The following is a 6,670-nucleotide window of genomic DNA, read 5'->3' on the forward strand; positions in this document are numbered from 1 at the left end:
GTGTTAGACTGATGACCTGTCCAGAGTGTCTCATGCCTCTTGCCCTAAGACAGCTGGGGTTGTAATATCAGTATTTGTTTTTATGAATCTCCTTAAATTAAGAAAAGTATGCTTTTTGAAATGTCTTTAAATGTGATATTGTAAATTTAACGTTCTGTGTTGCCCTTTAAAGCAGCTAGCAGGGCTGAGAGGAATGTTTTATGATATGTAAATGAGTGGAAAGAACCATTAAATACAGGGATGAATTTAATAAAAGACAATTCTTGAAATGCTGTCTGGAAAAGATTGTTCTGGTGGACAGCAAGTGTGATTTTGATCACCAACACAAAGAAAGGTGGGTAGTCTAAAAAACACACAGCTCACACACAGAGTCCTGTATTAAGGTTACTATGTTATAAAAAAAAAAAAAGGTAACCCTGGAATTTCTTAAGACAGTCTTCCCCTTTTTACAAAAGCCTTTTTCATGATTTTCAAGCTATAGTGTGTTATAAATATATTTCTCAATATAAAATCTGTGGTGTTAACAATAAGATTTGAGGGGTGGTGGGTCATAGCAGGTAATCTGAGGCCAGACCAGATACCTCTTTCTGACCTCTCTGGCCTTTCTCTTCAGGTTGCTCTGTAATTACTTTGACCTGCAAAGACTGCCTGGCTCTATCCTTCATACTTCAAAAGACAGCATCTCTCACACATTTACTCTGGAGATGAGTACAGCTGTTACAATATCATCTGGAGAGAACAAATTCCTAGTGTAGCTAGCTACATCAATACACGGGTGTGGATGAACACTGTCCTAAAGCAAGGATGTTGATTTAAATTACAACCATTGTGTTGTTTGTGTTATTGTTATGTTACAACTTTCTTCATGCGCATGTTCTTTAGTCCTACTGATGATTTGCTTTGGTCTTCATTATAACAATATAGTGAAATTAAACATTTCAGCCTGGGGTTTGTTTGAGTGTTATGTCAATAAATATAGAGCTTCTGTGTCTTTTCTCTGTATTTCAGACTCTCAAAGCATATTTTTGGCCCGTGGTGATTTTTGAAGTGAAAGCATTAACTTTAACGCATCCAACATGTCAATTAAATAGAAACCATAGTACATCCAGCTACAGAATAAACCAGTGAAGAGCAATCTATTGTTTCTCATCCAGGTCGTGCCGTTTCAATTTGCTTTTTCTGGCCATAATGTTAGTAGAGAGACCATCCTTGTCTTAAAGTACCAAAAAAGCATGTATTTATCTTATATTTATTATCTGCATAAACATGAGTATATATGAAAAATGATCTTGTTTAGACATGAAGAAACTCAAAAGGCAGATTGCTGAATGTGCTGAATTTGGTCAGAGCTTTTTCCTTCTTCACTTTCCCGTCTTCCTCAGCTGGTTGTTTATCTGCACAAGCTCAGTCCTTGTCTACTTTCACTTATGGCAGCCTATTATCACCAGGCTTAGTGTGAGCCTTGTCCAAAGGAGAAAGGATTATAAAATAATTTATTCAAAGGAGCAAGCTGATGTCATCTAAAATTACTTGTTATGGAGACTGTACGAACTAATGCTACTGTATTGACATCATTTATCCCCCCCCCCCCCCCCCCCCCCCCAATTCCTGGATGCAATTAAAATCCACACTTGTTCCACAAAGTTAGATGCGCAGGATACTGTGGTGACAGCTGTAAGCATTTTTCAGCAATGCGTCCCATGCACTGAAATAATGTGGACTATTAGCCTATCAAAGATGGTATCTTCCTGAAAGAAAACCGCTTTTCTTTGTTGTTGTAACTCTTCAGCTTAAATGCCAGGTGTCATTCTTCAGAAAAGCATTGTGGTGACCTTCCTTGTAATTTGTAGTGACCTTACTTTGAACTCAGCTTGAAAACATCATCAAATACAGATGTGCAGGTCAACAAAAACTACTAGGCAAAGTGTAAAGCGAGTTATAGTGTGTTGAAGAGATATGACATAATGGGATAGGAGAGGGACCAGTGTGGCTGGGTTGATAGGATCTCGGTTTATAATTCACCAGTGGACAATATCGCTATGACCTCTGACTAAATAAATAAATAAGAAGGAATAAGGCCATGGTTCCTGTCAACTTAAAGGTCAGTTGACTCAAGAGAATTTGAAACAGGTAAAGGGAGGTGTCTTGTTTTTAGCTTGTGACAACATTTCCCCAGTGCTTTGGATGACACACAGTGAAGTCTGTGTTCCTTCATCACAATGAGGGATGAAACAGTTTATTTTGCTTAAGTCACACATAAAATGTTCCTGTTGAAGGAACAGTACTATAAATATCCCCTAACAAATGCCTCGCTTTGTCCTGTTTGAGTTGTGTTTGCAGCTTTCTAAAGATAATTTAATTTTGCATTTTTAAGATTTACATCTTATTTATAAAAGCAGTGGCAGTGACAGTAAGGAGGGTCAGTTTGAATCAAAAGTTTGAGGTCACAGATAGAGTTATTAAAGTTTTATAAACTGTAATTAGTTTTTATTTTTAGTTCATTTTGATTATTTGCTTTTAATTCGTTTTCATTTCAATAAGTTTCCAGAGTGAGTTTGCTTGTTTCAATTTAGTTTTTATTAGTTTTACTCTTAATTTTAGTTTAGTTATTATTGGATGTAGGGCATATGCCAGAGTCAAGATTTAGGAAAATCAGTTTTACAATAAAAACACAAACTTTTCGAAAGCACTTGACTCACACTCTCGTTGATCAGCGGTCTCCAACCTTTTTTGCGCCACTGACCGGTTTCTGTCCGACAATATTTTCACGGATCCGCCTTTAAGGTGTCGCGGCTTAATACAACAAAATAAAACCAAGTCCCCCCCCCAAAAAAAAATCATTCATAACACACGGGAAAGGACCCAGGGAAACCAAGTTAGCGATAAAAACGCTAAAAAAATGATGCTAAAAATGACAAAAACCCTGAAAACCATGAATTTCACACCCGAGCCTCAACTTTTGCGGCCCGGTACCAAATTACTAACGGACCGGCCCGGGGGTTGGGGACCGCTGTCGTAGATATCCGAAATCTCTATAAATCTATCAAAGCCTGTTACGGAAAGTTTTGATTTTTTTTTTTTTTGTTAGTTTTAGTTAATTATAATAACCTTGATCAAAGGTGCACAAGTAAAAGGAGTCAGAGCAGGATTTTACAGAGCAATCTGAAAATAGCAGCAGTGCAGAGGTGCACAAGAGGATGACCTTGAAGGGGTGGACAGCCAAACTGAAATCAGGTATGTTGCTTGATTTTCATTAATTGAGTCTTTTATGCCCACGTACCTATGGATCAAACAGTTTATGAGTTGTTGTTGACTGAATACTGGACAATTTTATTAACATGCTCAATATCTTGACTCACACTATACAGTGGAGCTCACACTGTATTGAACTGAACTTTAATTGAAAAAATCAGCTTCTGTATCTGATCGATAAAACCATATTTGTTTGTGAGTGCTCAGCATATTGTAATGCAAAGAAAAGCATAGGAATTTTGGGGAACAGCAGTTCCAGCAAGGCTAAAACCCAAACAACATAATTTAAACACCATACATAGATCAAAATTAGAACTAAAGTACTTGAAGTGAACCATTATTCTTTCTTGAAATAAAGGCTTTTAGCGAAGTAATCTGATGCCCATATCCACATATCTCAATTAACCCTTCTCTCTAAATCTTTACTGATAGAGGTGGATTTATTATCCCGCTTTCCCCCCAAGGAATTAGAAACAGATGTAGGGAAGCATAACTGTTGGCGAAACAGCACGGCTTGATTAAGGAAAAGGGATGAATGACAAATCTATAAATAGATACTTTGCATTCAGAGTCACTCACGAATGAAATAAAAGGTGGAGGATAGGCATCGCTGGGTGATTTGGAGTAGAGGTCCAACTATTCTACGCCAGCAGGGGCTTAATGGGGGATTTTTAAAGAAGTGAACTTTGAGAAAGGTGCCAGGTCACAATGAGGGAACGAGCAGAAAAACAGCCTTGACAGTGAAGGCCTGACCTAGCATTTAGATGAGTTAGCCTCCACGTCCTTTCATCAGGGTGCGAGCGTGAATTCCACACTGTGTGACTGGAAAGAAAGAAGAGCCAAAGCAGGTCTCGGTGTTTAATGTTGACAGAAAAGGTGACCACTTTTTTTTTTTAGTTCATCATATTACAGTGCAGCGGATATCTGCCTTTTTAGACACTGACCTTTGGCTGCAGCCTGTAGAGTTAAACTCAGTAGATGTAGAGCAGAGCGGAGCTGATTTTAGTGTAAGCTGGTGGCAGCTGAATGTGCCGTGACGACAGGCCTTGGTTCCTGTTCCTTCTAAAGACTTGTCAGACCCATGGGTCTGGGTCTGGCTAATGCATTCTCACCCACTCACACAAATGCACAAACAGAGAAAACACACATGTACACAAAGACCTTTTCACTCTCTCTGTGGAAATAAAATGATTCACCATACTCTTCAAATTAAAAAATCTCCATGTCTCCTATGCAACCTCAGAGATATTTACCAAAGAATTACATATATGGTGCTGTGCTAAATAATGCATATTTCAATCACAGATAAAGTAATGACATTCCCAGCGCAAACAGAAAATAAGGTGTCTGAGTTTGCTCACAAGTGTGTGAAGGTTATTCCCGGAACAGAACTGACTGAAAAGTGAGTAAATGCTCCTAGTTTGCCGAGATGAGTCTCTATGACTCAGGTGAAGTTGCAAAACTCCAAACTGGGAGTACAGGGTTTTAGCTATCACAACCGCCATCTCTCCAACAATCTTATCAGTCAGGCGTGCTCTGAAAGCAAAACAACTCAAGACTAAATCCAACTCACGCTACTATATTTATGATGCTTGGCATGCAAAGTTCAATTACCTCCACTGGAGCACATTCCTAATGATCTGGATGGATTCTTATTCTAAAAATATTGTAAGTTTTGTACTCTCTGATCATAGATAATTTTGCTATAATCTGAGGTGGGTGGTCTTTGCAGGTGTACAAATGTCCATCTGTTGTGAGTTAATTTGAGCTAATTTATCCAATTTAACATTATTAAATAATAGAACTCACGGGGATGAAAACCAATCCACATGCCCCAACCTGCAAAAACAACACAAATATGTTCAGTGATGCAGGTTTTTGAGTACCTGCATCCTCCAACATATCTTTAATGGTGACAAAGTGACAAACGCAGTGAAAAGAAGGTAGAAAATGGCTTAATAAATGCAGCTTAGGCTGCGGCATGCAGTTTTTTACAGTGTCATGAGGCTGATGATTTCAGTATCAAATTTTGCCAATGTGTTCTTCTTTTGCTCTTGATACCCAAAGGCTGCTCAGACAGAAATTGTGAACACTACTCAAATGGTAAGTGGACTACAAAAAGAAGCACAGGGCTTTTGTCTCGCTGCTTTCTTGCATGATGTAATTCGCAGGCAGGTAGAATCTAGACAAACAAAGCTGCGTGTGTGTTACTGGCTGGTCTTGTGTTACCACCTTTCACAATTCCAGCTACCTGTAGTGGCGACATCATTCCCTATTACCTTAGCCATGTCTACAGTTGTACACAGCCAAGCCATAGAAGAAAACTCAGTGGCTGGCAGGATGCTCTGTGCTCACATTGCTCAACTTACCAGTGTAAGACAGTCAAAACAATTCAAACATGCTAGGCATCATCACTGATTCAGTGTGGGTTTTTGTGCCTCACGAGATACACAATTAACTCTTGCGCACAACGCCACTCACTCATTCACTCACCCGTTTTCACTCTAGTACACAACTTTAAAATTAATCATTAATTATTATTAATTTCTTGCTCCACGGGGGACGAGACTTTTTTTTTGTACTTATTCAAGTGCAAATGAATACTGCCCTAGCGTACATTATAAACCATAGATGTCCAAAAATGGACATTATCCCAAGGTTTTTACCTTTCATCTGTATGGTGGGCTGCACCAGCAAAGAATCTAACTACTGTTATGCACTGTAAGTTGCCACTGCTTCATTGCACAGTAAACTGAAGACAGGCTTCTGCAAAAGCAGACTTTCCTGGCACTTGAGCATCACCAAATGTGAATGTTTGTACAACGTCTGCTTAAAGCAAATAAGCAACCTACTCCATGTCTGAGGTCTGCACGATATCAAAACACTGCGATTTGAGCTTGTGTGAGTAAATGAACAAAGCACAGCTCCATCTGAGCAGGCCTCCCGCGTGACCACTTGGTGTTTACACCCTTCATGCCCCGTTAATTACCTGCATGTCTCCAGAGTCGCCAGTTATATCCCTCGTGATAACTGGCATTAAACAACCATATTTCATAAATTGATCTTATCATTTAATCACCTTAATTGCCTGTATTGCTTTGAGGATTACCTGCCTTGTTCACAGCGAGCCTTAATCTCTGGACTTCAAAACAAAAAACAGACATATGTAAAACAATGCCTGACATAAAAGAGGCGAGGCTTCTCCCCCACTGTGGGTCGAGGCATCTTTACACAAGTCCTCCGCACGGAATACCAAGTGGCTGCTGGGAAAACCTTTGTTGTGCCATGATAGGGAATAGGGGTATTTGACTTAGATCTCCATGATTGCTTGTGGGCTGTGGCTACACACCATTTGCAGCAGCTCTCAATCGCTTTCTGCTGTGGAATGCATGGATCAGCATTGCTTTCAGCACAAGCG

This window comes from Aulonocara stuartgranti, assembly GCF_965226115.1.
Source record: "Aulonocara stuartgranti genome assembly, chromosome: 5".
NCBI lineage: Eukaryota > Metazoa > Chordata > Actinopteri > Cichliformes > Cichlidae > Aulonocara > Aulonocara stuartgranti.